Raw genomic sequence first — 14,717 nt, 5'->3', positions numbered from 1 at the left:
TACTAGAACAAAAATATAAATTGAGAAAGAAAAGAATGCATTTTTTGAAAGCAGCCTCAGCTAAATCATTATCATTTGAAAAAAACCTTCTTTTTTTTTAACTGTTTCTCATTTTCCTTTATATGATACACTCAAGTCATGGACCAGATTCGTATCTCACTGTATATAAAAATGTAATATTCAACTAACTCGGGTGATCCATCTTTCATCTTTGATATAACTAGGTAATTACCCGCGCGATGCTGCGGGATTTTTTTTAAAAACTTTTTGTTATATTTATTATAGTTAAAAAATATTTTAAAAATAAATAGGTATATCAGTATAAATTATAAGTTTTTAATTCTGATATTTACAATCTAAACATATATAGGAAAATTCTATATTTGTGTTATCACTTGTTATTAAATACTAAAATGTTAGAGAATAAATAGGTGAAATTTGATGTGATTTAATAGCATGATAAATATTATTGTATGTAATTATTATTTTTACAATACTTTTTTGTTAGATTTGCGGATAAGGATGGTTGCGGTTTCTAGCGGTTTTAAGTGATTTGTATGATTGGTTCTGCGGTTAGAAATTGGTGCGTTTGTGGGATACTTATGACTGATTAATTACCAAATGCAGCAGTGGTTAAATAATAAATGAACAATATTAACATTTTATATAATTATAAAAATATCAAAATCATAATATTATAATAAATATAAAAATTATATTTAGAAAGTTATAGTTATAATTTTTTTTAAATATAGAAAATATTTTTTTGAATATTTTTTTTTGAATTTATATTGTTTGTTAAAAAAAGAAAAAAAATTATCATCCCGCAACCGTCCGCAACCGAAAACGCTAGCTGAAACCAACTTTTAAATTTATGAGGTTTAGAGCGGTTTGCAGTGGTTTAAAACGGTTTGAATGATTGTTGCAAACGCCAACAACCGCTACCAACCACCAAAGCTGCGTTTGCGGATGGTAGCGGAGAAAAGAGTCATACCCTTAAGTAACAAAAAGAAGAGAGGCTCAACAGTTTTTGACATGTCTGATTTAATCCACTATTCCATTTTTTGTTAGTTTTATAGAATTCAAATGTGTATATTTTTATTAACAAAGTGAAAGAAAAATTCTGTCTTTTTCTATTGCAGATTGTTCAAGATATCTTTATATTCTTAATCATTGATCTTGTTTCTCTGCTCGTTTCATCACTTTGAATGTGCAGTCTATTTTTTTAGATGACACGAGCATAATATTTAACCATCATCATATCTCATTTTATAATTTTCCTATAATACAATACACACGCATCTTTGATCAAATTAACCACAAGCCATGACTTTTCTTACGTGTGTCAACTTTACAGGTTTTGGTGGAGACCTTTAGAACCAACTGGAACTATATATGATATTTTAATTCTGGTTTCTCAATAACTTCTATGACACCAATCACTATGTCATGAATCTCATTTCTCAACTTTTTGGGTTGTTGCTATTGAGATAAAAGAAAACAGAATGCGTAAGCATTGTGATAAAGGGATACACGTTAAATATAAAAAGGTTTCTCTCCATTGATGCTTTCACCTCTGAAGCTCACAAACTCTCGCACAGACTTACCTAAAGACCTTTGGTGGTTTTGATACTTTGCGGCAAGAACAGCTGTTTCGTCGAAAGTTTTTTCAACAGCCTGAAACAGATCATAACAACGATATATTGTAATGTCCACTTCAAATAAACAAAAAAATATCGGTATAGATAAGCATTTTAAAATTATATGTACAAAGCATGGAAAGAAGATTACGGTTTTTATTGCAGGGATCTATAGTCAAAAACTTTTTTTTCTTGTTCATGATCACTGAATACTGAACTCATGATCTCTCGTGCTTTCAACTTGGTTGTTTGAAGCTTGTACCAGTGATGCTCATTTCTTTTTCTCCAGCTTCACATGTGATTCAAGCAAAAAGAAATTTCAATAGAATCATCATGGTCTGATTGATTTTTCTGAGTTTTCATATAAGTGAAGGATCGGAGAGTTTTCTAATGGCAGGTTCTGCTTTCATCCTCACAACTGTCCCAAACCTTGTGCATATGTTTCCAAGCTGCTATCTTCGCTTCCTCTCTGCAAACATTTACACAAAGAAAAACATAGAAAGATGCAAGGTCGTTCTGAGATATCCCAAGAAAAAAGGGAGCAGAACATCCAAATTTATGTTCAACCTCAGCTAACACTCTTGATAACCTTAAAAGACATGACTCGTCTTTTTGGACACTTGATCATCTTCGCTCTTTTTCCATTTTTTTTCACCTACGATTTTCTGCCGAGAAGCTCAATCACAGAACAAGCAAATGTTGAAATGAATAGTAAAGCTCCTGAGGAGACTGGGTGATTATTATTATTAGGACTCATCTCCTCCGGAATCATCTCTTACAGAGGCGTCATCATCTCTCTCTCCTTTGTATCATCTGCTTCATTATCTTCCCAAATTCTTTCAAAATCAACAAATCTTAGATCTTGGCGTTTATGCATTCTGATGCAAGATTCAAAGATTTCTAATTTCAGATTCGTTGCATCATCAAGAGTGTGAGAGAGATACTTAATAATAATACTACCTGTATCCCTTTCTTCGCCCCATCAAATCAACGCATTTTCGGCTACGTTCTTGGTTCTAATCGGCTTATTTCTTCCCCTTTCTGATTAATCCTTTGTCGTAGGACCCCTATGCTTTGTCCTTTCGATTAAATCTCACTTCAGATAAAGATTAGAACCTCATGAGAACGATGGTCGCTGGATTTGGAGAGGATGAAGAAGATTCTCGAGCTTACATGCTTATCTGTTGATATTAGATGTGATGTGTACAAATAAAATGTTTTCATTGGCTTCTCAACTTTTTTCATTTATTGACATGGCAGTTTTTCAGTGATTTTAAAAGCTTAGGTGTCAACTGTTGGAGAGAACCTAGCCTTATTATTGTGTTGATTATACTTAAGGTCGCAATACGAGACCCAAGGTTATAAATAAAGCCCAATTAAAATGAAGAGATGTAGATTAGCTAAGAAGGTGATCGACACTGTATGGATATGCCGCATAATTTGTTTAGACTTCGACCTAGGTCCTTTCAATTACATGCCAATCCAAACACATGAATTATACGCACAAGTGAATAGCCCATAATACTGCATGTGTTATAGCCCGTAAGTCATAAATTTCAGTCTATAGGCCCAAACTCGTGTTTGACTAGAATAATAGAAATTGTTGCGACCGTTGAGTTTGGACTTTGGAACCCTGAAGGGAGGCAGGGAGCATCCCCACTTAGTGATCAGTGCACGCTCCATGACTTTGGATGCTAAAACGACTCGAGTCATATCCCAAAGGACCTAACTACTGAAGGTTACTTGTTTTTTCAGTGTGAATGGGGAAGCAGGAGAGAGACAGACCATCTGCGACTGTTTTTTTAGATACTAGGGGCACAGCCTCCGCGCAAGCGCGGGGCCGGATACATTATTGATGTGTTGTGTTGTTTTGTGTATGAGATTTTCTCGGTTTTTTTTTTTTAATTTTTGTTTTCGCATGGTATATATAGTGATGAACAAAACATCGGAAGTCACACAGCTTGATTGGGTTGATATAAGAATTACCAGTGTTGACCATTAACCGTTATTAACCCTTTCATGTTCAAAATCAGTTGCAAAGGTGTATAAAAGAACTTCATCTCTAACTTGTGTAACACACTTTTGAAACTAATCATGAAATGTTTTCTTGAGTCTCAGCTTGCGGCAGCTTGCAGCCGTTGCAGCGTTGTGTGTGCAATATGAATCAGAGTTTAGACAGAACATGAACATTGTGGTTAAAGCTCGCTGAGCTCATCAACATCAGTAGCTGAGCCATCACAGGGAAATGATTCTTCTATGTAATAATGAGAAAATGGTTTCTGTTTTCATGTGTTACCATATCATATACAAATATGTTCTCCAAGTCTTTTGTTGTCTATTCGACTATGTTTGGTGGAGTTGTTTCGAGTCTTATATAAGTATTCTATATATTGTGTTTTTTACTCCAAGTACTAACAGTCTTAAAGCAGAAAGTGACATGATATTTCACCCAAAAAAACAAAGAATACAAGTGTTATGTATAACTTAACCAAGTTTGCTCAATCTATCTCAAGACAATACATCTGTAGACATGAGAGGTTTTTCCATGAACTTGAACCGACTTGAGAGAATCAAGAGTTGGGTCTCATCAAAATTTTCTTTGCTCACTGCATCCTGCCAGTATGCCGACCTGGAACATACTACTTGTGAGTTTAAAAACCTGCAGCGACAAGGCACAAAAGTAGATGATGAGTCTCCTTATTGGTTCTAGAGGTTTCTTTGGTAAGAATCTTTCTTAGATGATGGATGGTTTTTGAGATCTTTAAAGGGAATAGATGATAAGTTGGGATAGAATTTGTTAGCGATCTTTTTACAAACCTTTTTCATCTGGGCAGAAGCGGCTTCTTGTCGTCTGTCTCACCGCCGTGAGTAGCCTGAACAGACACACAGTGACAAAAGAAAATTATCAATCTCAGACTTAAGTTGGGAAAAAGTACAAGAACTGGCTTTGCAAGTTCATTATTCTTCACCTCTTCATTTGCTCCTGCGGCCATGTTGATGAATGAGTCATTAGCCCTGATGGAAATAACAGGATAGGAAAAGAAGTTAAATGGTGTAAATATGACGATAATGTATCTGTTATGTATATTGATACTAACCTTTGAGTATCCTTTGAATTGCTTAGTTCTAGGCTCCCATTCTGTTGCTCGTCTTTCACTTTGGCAAGGGGTGAAAAGAACGAAACATAAATGCGTAGATAAATAAACTCCTCCAGAAAGAGATTGTTTAGTTAGATTGATTCATCAAGGATATGGTTCATATGAGGTTTTACCTGGCGCATATTGAAATGAAAACTATAGAGATTCCAAGAAGAAAGTTCATGGTTGTAACATGTCCAAAGAGTGCTGCTGAGGCTATCCCGGTAAAGATTGTGGCAACTGTGGATGAATATTTCTTCAAGCTTGTATCTGAAAGTATCAAAGATACGTTGAAACAATCCTGTTATAAACCTTGACTATATATAACAAAATTCAGCTTCTCCAGATATAAACTCAAGCAAACTAAGTCAGAAACTAAATGGATCTAACAAAGTTTAATCTCGGTATTAATTACCTGCATATTTGAAGAAAAGGGAGGAAAGAATCCCTTGTGCTGCGTTGTTCATTATTAGAAACACGGTTGCCTAAGAATGTCCTTGTAGGATGTCAAAGCTGCCAGGACCTTGTCAATAATAAATTTCTCAGCAATGCATCATGAAGTTCTCAGGGTTATATATCTAGAAGAATTTTCAAAAGCAATCATGGTGCTAGAAAACGTATTACTTTCTTCCATGACAATTTTAAAATATATGCATACCTTTATATATAACAGTTGCCAGTATTCAAAGAAAGTTGAATATCGCACCATAGCCAAATAGAAGTAAATTCTGAAACAGAAATAACACCAATCAGACACAATTACAAAAAAAAAAAAAAAAAAGACAAACGAAGAAGCAGACAACATAGATGTGGAAGACCATGATTCTTTAAATTTGACCTAACCTACCTGTGCTAACACCCTAAGATGAGGAACGTTAGCCAAAAAAGGAGCTAAGTGAATCAGAAAACAGAACAAAGAGTTCAACAACCCAAGGGTCTTCGCTTCTAAAGAGTAACTAACTTAACTCCAGTCCATTTATAATACACAGCACATCATTTCCAAAATTTTACAAGTAACCAAACACAAAAGGTCCCACGTTCCTACACGCATATCAATCCCTGATACAGGATACATGATACGAAAAATGCATCAGGACTATCTAACCTGAAGATAATTGCTTGAGTCATACTGACTCTTAAGAGCGACCTAAAGATAATGAAGGTGTTGAGATCTCCTATTCCTTTGATATGCCAATGAGGGCTTACGTATCTCGCAAGAAGGAAGGGATCAGGAAGAAAGGAGAGAAGTAAAGGGATGAGCTGGCAAGTTGTTAGTTTTTATAATAAGAATAGATATTGTACACGAGTCTTAGATATAAAAGGCTCGTTAGTTTGTTCATTCAATTCATTCTGTTAGGAATCATTGTGGCTTGTATCTCGTGTGTGAGATTCAAGAATTGGCTTAGTGCTCTGGAGTGTAGAGACTAAGAGTGGGCGGTTGGGCGGATCTTGTATACAATACATCATTGTTCTTATCAAATTGGTGCGAGTGAGCGTTCTGGATCGAACAATCGCAACGATGACGAGAGCGACGACGTTAGAATCGCTTTCGCAAACGGTCGCGGCGAATTACGCGGAGCAGCAAGAAACGTCGGTGCAGTTACGTGCGTCGATGACGAGTATGGAGGAGAAGTTCACGGAGCTATTCAATCTTCTGACGAAGAACGCGAATCCGCCGGGGATCGATGATCTGAATCAGATTCCGATGAACGGCCAAAATCAGGTACGAGATTCCGATCTAGAACCTGGCCGTAGCTTTAGGTCTGATACTGTGAGAGATAGACCTCCGTTGATTGACGATCGCGATGGTTTGATTCGTCGAATCGAACTACCGTTATTCAACGGTGATGATTCGTATGGTTGGATTGCGTTAGCTGAAAGATATTTCAGGATCGGAGGATATAGTGAAGCGATGAAGATCGAGTTGGTGTCAATCAGCTTGAGTGGAGATGTGCTGAGCTGGTTCAATAGTGAGATCTTAAGGCAACCTTTTCGTAATTGGATGGACTTTAAGCAGCGACTGATTGCGAGGTTTAGTAAAGTGAAGTTGCGTGATCCTAGTCAACCATTCTTCAACGTTCAACAGACTGGTAATATTGCGGAGTATATACACAAGTTTGAAGATCTTTCGACTCAAGTGGCAGGATTATCTGATACACAAAAGGAGGGAATTTTCATGAACGGTCTGACTCCGGAGATGAGAGAAGTGGTCACGATGTGCAAACCAGTGGATTTGCCTGATATGATATCGACTGCGTATCAGATGGAGTCTAGTTCATTGTTCAGTGTGGTTCAAAAAGAGATGCAACAACGCAACAAGACAAATCCTGGAGGTTCTGGTACTGTGACGAAAGCGTACTCTAGTTTTCATCCTAGTAGCAGTTGGAAGCAGAAACCAGCGGTTCAAGGGAATACTCAACAACAGAAGCAATCTACAAATGCAAGACCAACACTTCGACTTACAGAGACACAAATTGCTGAGAAAAAGAGACTTGGGCTTTGTTTTACTTGTGACGCAAAATGGAATAAGCAACATGTCTGTCCAAACGCTACCTTGCGAGTCTTGACGGTGGTTAATGGAGTGGAAATGGAAGTAATTGGTGATGAAGAGATGGAGATTGATGAAGATGATATTGTCTGGGAACCACAGTTGAGGACAATTACTTTACAGTCTTTCTATGGGATCTCTTCTCCGACGACGACAAAGCTGAGAGGGACGATTAATAAGCACACTATGGTAGTGATGTTGGATAGCGGCGCGACTCATAACTTCATTTCACCTGCTATGGTTGGACATTTGAAGCTGAGCATTGAGGAAGCGAGAGGTTTGGGGGTTTTGTTGGGCACGGGAGTATCTGTTAATGGGACAGGAGTTTGTAGAAACGTGCAGGTTACCCTTCAAGACATGTCATTCACTACAGATTTTATTGTGCTGGAGTTGGGAAACGTTGATGTCATTCTTGGATTCCTTAATTCCTTCTAGAGCCACCACCTGCAATAAGATTTTGATGAAAAACGTAATCCGTGAGCTATCACTTAGATAAAGGGTCGACTAAAGAAATCTCAAAAAATCAATAAACAAAAGAATCATGCTACAAAGAGTCTTGTAACATCAGACCTGATTAATAAAAATGCACAATTTGATGAAGTGGCTCATGTATCTGAAAGAAAGCATCACGTGTGGGGAAAGCAAATCAAGTGGTTCATGTTAGGAACCATGGAAAAAACATTGTATGATAGGTTTTCTTGTAAAGCCAAACTCATTGGTTTCCGGGTAATGAGCATCCATTGTTCCGTTGTCGGATTCCAGAAACACAAATCGCGTCTTTTTAGCTTCCGGCCTAAGAGCGCACACTAACCTGGCCAGGGAGAAAGTAAGCAAAACTTATGTGTAGTTATCATAAGAAAATACTTTGGAAATTCTCGTAGCATTAAAAGACAAAGTGATTACCAGATTCGCTCGAACTTCTTTCTTGCGATTTTGTAGGTCCACGTCTCTCTGCCAAATTAGTCACTCTTGATCCAGCGCATCATCACTCTGTATTTAGTCCTGAAACTGAGTAAAGGTCCAAACTGTGAGGACCAAACTGGTTCAAAAACATTCCAAATTAATAATTCTTTGGTCAATTACGCAGAATTAATGTGAGGAGAAGCAAAAGATCTTTATATATTCCAAGAGCCAACAATAACTGAATTTAAAAGTGACTGAACAAAGTTTCAAATCAGAGAGCTTTGAAAAACTGAAAGAATGACAATTTATTATATAACAGTCATGGATTGAATTACAAGGGAAAATGATCCCTCTTTTTGGGGTAAAGGTTTATGCTTTCTGATCAAAAGCCATTTGCACAGACAGGACAAGGAAAAGATATGATTTTTTTGTGAGAGAAGAGAACTTGCCTCGGAGTTTAACGGGAGGACAGATTTCAAGAACTACTAATAATGTGAGCTCCAATTCAACATGTGACTGCTCCTGAGAATTAAATCCAAAAACAGAGGAACCTTTTAGCATCACAGACCAAAAGGAGGAGGAGTTAATTGGCAGATAGAGAGAGAAACCTTGGAGAGAGAAGAAGCGGAAGAAGGTAAGGCTTTACAGGGAGAGTGCACAGACATGTCATCTTGCTCTATCCATGTAGAATAACCCACTGATAGAGTTGTTGTTGATTTGGATACCTCTGTGTGTGACAGGATTATTATGTTGCCATATTTCTCAAACCGCCTTTGGAGTTTTATGATTTGGTTTTTCCATAGTTTTATCTTAAGATAGTTATCAGTCTTTTAGGATGATTTCCATATATGTTTTGGAAATACGTTCTAGGTTTTTTATATATAAGGCATTGCCTTCCTAAGCTTTAATAATAAGAATCAGTTTTACAAATCATCTTCTACCTCATATTACTCTCTGCGCAAGTAAGATAACTATCAATCGATCTTAGCATCTTCAAGTTGACCCTTCTTCCCCAGTGGTCATCTTCTAGGTTCTTTGAATCCCCTCTCTTCTAATCCGCAAGAAGGATTACTAGCTTGGGACTTATACAATCGGTTTCCTGTCTCATTGGTATCAGAGCTTAAACTCCTCAGGACCAAACAATGGATACAAGATCAACAACCGCTTTGAACGATATGAGCAAGCAAATTGACGAGCTACGTTCTTCGCAAACTCAACAAACAGAAGAAATTCGCAAGGAACGCAACGACAAAATCAACGGACTTGAAGCGCTCATGGAGACGTACTTCGCTAATGCTCCTGTTACTCAACGCGAAGGGAAACAAACCAAAGCAGCCTCCTCCGCTGTTACCGACGGATCGCCTCAAACCAAGGACCCACCGGACCGTTTCAACACAGAGCACAGCACCTCAAAACCAACGACCACCAACGTCAACAACAACAACAATAACCCACCCATCCATCATGGCCTATCGGCACGACTGACGAAAATCGGCTTCCCGATGTTCGACGGGTCTGAACTCAGAGAATGGATCTACCGCTGTGAGCAATTCTTTTCAATCGACAGTACTCCACCAGAACTAAAGGTTCGACTCGCCTCTCTTCATATGACTGGCAAAGCTCTCCAATGGCACCACTCCTACATCGCAAATCGCTACAATCAGTTCCCTCTATGGCCAGAGTACGTTGCTGCGGTTTCAGACCGTTTTAGCGAGCTGTACGATGATCCCCTATCAGAATTGGTCAGTCTAAAACAGGGAAACGATTCCATTGATGAGTATTTGGACAAGTTTGATTGCGCTATGACAAGGATCACGCTTGCTCCGGATCATGCGTTAAGCATATTTCTGACAAACATGCACCAACATCTAGCCCTTCATATTCGTCAGTTCAAAGTCAGTTCAGTTCCAGAAGCAGCGAAAATAGCTAAACTACACGAGCTATCCTTATCACACACACCTATAAAGACACTTCGCCCTACCTATAACTCATCCCAAAAGGCGAACTTCTCACAATCCAACAGAAACCAACACAACTCTACAACAACTCCTACGACTGGCATTGTTGGTAATCAAAACAATAAACCCCTAATCCCCAACCCACCCCAAAAACGGATCTCTTTCGAAGAGATGCAGGAGCGGAAACGTAAGGGTTTATGCATGTTCTGCGAGGAACCATTCACTCCTGGTCATCACCTAAAGCACAGACGCGCTGAGTTCTTGTTCATGGAAGCGGATACAGAGTTTGATGAAGAAATCACACTCGAGGAGCAGATCCGTGAAACTACTCTCGATGATATGGATGACAAGGTCCCCACCATCTCTGTCCACGCCTTAAATGGTTGTTCAACATTTAACTGCATGCGTCTCATGGGGCAGTACGAGAAGCGCAAACTGCATATTCTTATAGACCCAGGCAGCACACACAACTTCCTCGATCTCCAACTTGCTAAAGGACTCGGATGCTCTTTGACACCAACCAAACCGATGTCTGTGGCTGCAGCAAGCGGCGACTTGATCACTAAGTATAAGTGTAGCTCCTTCTCTTGGAAGATGCAGGGTTACAAGTTTACAGCTGAAATAAGAACCTTACCACTAGGATGCAGTGATTTGGTACTAGGTGTTCAATGGCTCTCCACCTTAGGCCCCATCCTATGGGATTTCATGAACCTTCGAATGGAATTTAAATTCCATGGGTTGAAACATGTTCTCAGAGGCATTACACCAAACAACAATAAAGTCATCTCCGGAAGCAGCCTCAACAAACTTATGTTGCACGAAACTCAAATTGCTTTACTCCATCTTCGGGATATGGACAGCATGGATGAGACACAACGACCCCTTGATCCAGAAACCATTCTCTACCATATCGAAGCTAGTGGTACTGAAACAGACAATACTGGTTCGCTACAGCAGTTGCTCAATTCTTACTCAGATATATTTGAGGAACCGACTTCCTTACCACCTTACCGTGCGGGTTTCGATCATAAGATCCCACTCGAAACAGGAGCCAACCCTGTTAGTCTGAGACCTTACCGTTACTCCTCCGTACAAAAGGACTCCATCGATAAAATGATTCAAGACATGCTGACTCAAGGTATCATTCAATACAGCGCAAGCCCCTATGCATCTCCGATTGTGCTTGTCAAAAAGAAAGATGGATCATGGCGTTTATACGTTGACTACCGAGGCTTGAACAAGCAAACAATTAAATACAAGTACCCGATCCCACTTCTGGAAGATCTACTTGACGAATTGGGCGGCTCTAAGTTCTTTTCTAAGCTCGACCTACGTGCAGGTTTCCATCAACTTCGTATGGCTCCGGAAGATGTGCACAAAACAGCTTTCAAAACACATGCTGGCCATTACGAGTACCTTGTCATGCCATTTGGCCTTACAAACGCTCCATGCACGTTTCAAGGACTTATGAACCACGTGTTTGCCCCTGTTCTTCGAAAATTTCTGCTGGTATTTTTTGACGATATTTTAATCTATAGCAAAACTTGGGAGGAGCACCTCATACACTTGGATACTGTCTTTGCCATACTTCGCCATCAACAACTCTACCTCAAGAAATCTAAGTGTACGTTTGGAGCAACAAGAATTGAATATCTTGGACACTTTATTTCTCAAGATGGCGTCAGCACTGATCCTACAAAAATTAAGGCAATCGAGAGTTGGCCACAACCGACGAATCAAAAGCAACTCCGCAGTTTCTTGGGATTGACTAATTATTATCGCAGGTTCATACAAGGCTACAGCATCATCGCCCGGCCTCTTACCCTCATGTTACGAAAAGATGGCTTTGCATGGGATACTGATGCATCTACAGCGCTTGAACTATTGAAACAAGCCTTAGTCTCCGCCCCTGTTCTCGCCCTCCCGGACTTCACCAAAACGTTCATAGTTGAAACAGATGCCTCCAAGACCGGCATTGGTGCGGTTCTTATGCAGGAAATCCATCCTATCTGCTATATTAGCAGGGCGTTGGGTCCCCGACACCAAGGGTTATCAGTCTATGAGAAAGAGCTACTTGCTGTTGTTCACGCCGTCCAGACATGGAACCCATATTTGGCTCATACCAAATTCATTATCCGGACAGATCAAAAGAGCTTAAAGTTCCTTCTGGAACAGAAGATCACAACGCCGTTCCAACATATGTGGTTATCTAAACTGATGGGTTATACTTTTGAAATACAGTACAAACAAGGCAAAGAGAACGTTGCCGCAGATGCGCTATCCAGAGTATCCGGCTCTCAATTTCTTCGGCTCACACTCTCTCAGATTCATAACGGATTCTATGAGGAACTGAAGCTTCTGTGGGATACAGACCCTACACTTAAACAGCTAATCTCGGAGTTACAAACCAAGCCTGCGTCACACTCTTCTTATTCATTCGTTAACGGGGAACTCCGTCGCAGAGGCAAGCTTGTCGTAGGTAATGATCCATCTGTCAAGCTCCACATATTTAAATGGTTGCACGACTCTGCAGTGGGAGGTCACTCAGGGCGAGATTCAACTCTACATCGAATCAAGACATTATTCTATTGGCCAAAGATGAGTTTGGAAGTTCAGAATTATGTTCGAAATTGTCCGGTGTGTCAAAAGAATAAATATGACTTGGCCGCCAAACCTGGACTTCTCCAGCCTCTTCCGGTACCCGCGGGTGTTTGGGAGTCTATCAGTCTCGACTTCATTGAAGGTCTTCCACTATCATCTGGAAAACATTGTATCTTAGTTGTCGTCGACCGGCTAAGTAAGAATGCTCATTTTCTCGCTTTATCTCACCCTTACACTGCTATGGATGTTGCAAAATTGTATCTGGATCAGGTCTTTCGTTTACACGGAATGCCCAAAGACATTACCAGCGATTGTGATCCGACTTTTCTCAGCGATGTTTGGAGAGAGATGTTTCGGGTTCATGGCGTCAACCTGAATTTTTCTACCGCTTACCATCCTCAATCAGACGGACAAACTGAGGTCACTAACAAAACATTGGAGACGTATCTACGTTGCATGACGTCTGATTCTCCTCATACATGGAGTGAATGGTTACCGTTGGCTGAATGGTGGTACAATACCACTTACCACACAGCGATTCGGAGCTCACCTTTTGAGATTATCTATGGACAGCCGCCCCCGGTTCATCTACCGTACTTACCAGGAGAAAGTCCCTCTGCCACAGTTGACAGGTCTTTACAACGCAGAGAGGAGCTTATTGATATGATGAAGTTTCATCTTCTGCGAGCTCAAAACAGAATGAAACAATATGCAGATTCTCATCGCTCGGACCGCGTATTTCAGATTGGAGACTATGTATATTTGAAGCTTCAACCTTATCGGCAGCATTCTCTCAAAGGTCGTCGTCTTCCCCACAAGCTTTCACCACGTTTTTATGGACCCTATGAGATTGAAGATCGCGTGGGCTCTCTTGCGTACAAGCTTCGCCTTCCTCCTGGTGCAGCCGTTCATAACGTTTTTCACGTCAGTCAATTAAAGCTTTGCCCAAATCCACCTGCTACGCCATCTTCCTTGCCTCAATATCTCACTGATGTTGGTAAGACAAAGGTACCAGACATGATCCTCGAAAAGAAAATGGTGAAACGCCACAACCGCGCTGTCACAAAAGTTTTGGTGCAATGGAAAGGACTTCCTCCAGACCTTGCGACATGGGAGTTCTATCAAGACTTTGCTGCTAAATATCCTGATTTTCATACTTGAGGACAAGTATGATGTGAAGGAGGGAGTATTGTGACAGGATTATTATGTTGCCATATTTCTCAAACCGCCTTTGGAGTTTTATGATTTGGTTTTTCCATATTTTTATCTTAAGATAGTTATCAGTCTTTTAGGATGATTTCCATATATGTTTTGGAAATACGTTCTAGGTTTTTTATATATAAGGCATTGCCTTCCTAAGCTTTAATAATAAGAATCAGTTTTACAAACCATCTTCTACCTCATATTACTTTCTGCGCAAGTAAGATAACTATCAATCGATCTTAGCATCTTCAAGTTGACCCTTCTTCCCCAGTGGTCATCTTCTAGGTTCTTTGAATCCCCTCTCTTCTAATCCGCAAGAAGGATTACTAGCTTGGGACTTATACAATCGGTTTCCTGTCTCACTGTGACTGCTCATCTATATTAGAAATATTGGATTTGGATTAACATAAAGAAAACACGCCTGGAAGCTCCGTCCTAATAGGAAACGCCTCTGTCGAAGAAGAATCTCAAAGATGAAGGTAACCCTAGGTGTCTTACCGGGCCAAATACTGTGAAGCCCAATAAGGAATAGAACATAGAGCAAATATTAAAGCCATTCGTTTTAAAAAAAATTAGGGGTGGAGCCCACACGGATGTACACGTGGCACGCTTAAGGAGAGAGTAACTGTACTATTATATAATAGATTTAATTTCCAATCACAATTTTTTATACTGCAAACTTAAAAAGTAAGACAACTGCATACGTACAGTTTTTTTTTTTTTGTAT

At 39.6% G+C, this 14,717-nt stretch overlaps 1 long non-coding RNA gene across 1 annotated transcript; it reads right to left on the bottom strand.

Moving 5' to 3' along the window:
• Positions 1–1,445: 1,445 nt before the first annotated feature.
• LOC125592378 lies at positions 1,446–2,591 on the bottom strand. Its single transcript, XR_007328305.1, has 2 exons — positions 1,792–2,591; positions 1,446–1,677 (listed from the first exon to the last, which is right to left on the bottom strand). It is a non-coding gene; the product is annotated as an uncharacterized LOC125592378 (long non-coding RNA).
• Between the last annotated feature and the right edge of the window lie 12,126 nt (positions 2,592–14,717).

The sequence above is a fragment of the Brassica napus genome, chromosome A3 (genome assembly GCF_020379485.1).
Source record: "Brassica napus cultivar Da-Ae chromosome A3, Da-Ae, whole genome shotgun sequence".
NCBI lineage: Eukaryota > Viridiplantae > Streptophyta > Magnoliopsida > Brassicales > Brassicaceae > Brassica > Brassica napus.
Note: the sequence above shows the minus strand (reverse complement) of the source record. Positions and strands in the feature narration are given on the sequence as shown.